This window comes from Nannospalax galili, unplaced genomic scaffold (assembly GCF_000622305.1).
Source record: "Nannospalax galili isolate Female #2095 unplaced genomic scaffold, S.galili_v1.0 scaffold586, whole genome shotgun sequence".
NCBI lineage: Eukaryota > Metazoa > Chordata > Mammalia > Rodentia > Spalacidae > Nannospalax > Nannospalax galili.
In genome coordinates this window covers 37982-39217 of record NW_008355363.1, presented here as the reverse complement: position 1 = coordinate 39217, position 1236 = coordinate 37982, and positions in this window count along the sequence as shown.

The window sequence follows — 1236 nt, the reverse complement described above, 5'->3', positions numbered from 1 at the left end:
CCCTTCTTTTTATTATAGGTTCTTTGCAAAGAGCTCAAGCAAGCCCTGATTTGGGATTGGGATCCTCCCTGTCTCAGTCTCCAAGGTGGTTGGGCTGGTTTGAATGAAGAAGGTCCTACATAGGATCCAAGTAGTTGGTCCTGATTGGTGGTATTGTTTTGAGCAGGTCATGAAATCCTTAGGAGGTGAAGCCTTGCTAGAAAAAGTGTGTCCCTGAGGGTGAGCTTTCAGAGTTCATAGCCATGTCCCATTGCCAGGTGTTCTTTCTGCTTTCTGTGTGCTTGAAATTGTGAGCTCTCGGCTTTCTGCTCTGGCTGTTTACTGCCTTGCCTCCCCAGCGTGATGGACTCTTACCTCTCTGGAACTGTAAGCCAAATAAACTCTTCCTTTTATAAGTTGCTCTGGTCATGGAGTTTTATTACAGCAATATAAAAGCAACTAGTACAGAAGATGGTATCAGAGAGTGGGCTATTGTGAAGAACCCAACATGATGATTTTGGGAAGAATATGGAAGATTTTGGAAGTTTGAACTAGAGAAGTGATTGAATGTTGTAAGTACTGCATAATAGGCCATTCTAGTAGGGGCCTGGTAAAAAGGAATGCTGAGAACAATGCATTTCTAGAGGAAAAAAAGGATTTAAACAGTAACTGGGATATTTTGGCTAGGAAACTGTCTTCCATGTGCCCATAGCCTAAGAATTTATTTGAGATCAAAAAAAAAAAAAAAAAAAAAAAAAAAAAAAAAAAAGAATGGACACATTCATATAGAGTAGCTATAAGCCCCTATCTTGTTAAATCTTTCCCACGCTGTCTGCACAAACACTTTGTCCCTATGACACCATCTTGATTCTCCTGTCTGAGAACTCCAGATGACCTTGGTAAGTCAGATTCTGCCCATAGAATTTTCAGTCCCCTTCACCCTGACATGTTGCAATCTCTTCCTGAAGCTCTCCCCATTCCTGACTTGGGCCTAGGCCCACTCTGCTTCACCCCCTCTGAGACCTCCAGAATAGCCTCCTAAGCCAGATGCCACCCCTGTGCCTTGATCCACCTGCCCCCTAACTAGCTCCATTCTCCTGCTCTAGGGTCCACACCTACTCTGCCTAGCTAGTGAGAGCCTCCCCATGCTGTTCCAGCTCCACCTTTGTCCTAGGCCCCCTCCTGTTCTTTCCGCCTGAGGTACAACCAACTGCATTTTGATCCCCATGCACTCAGACCAACTAGATTCTCATACTC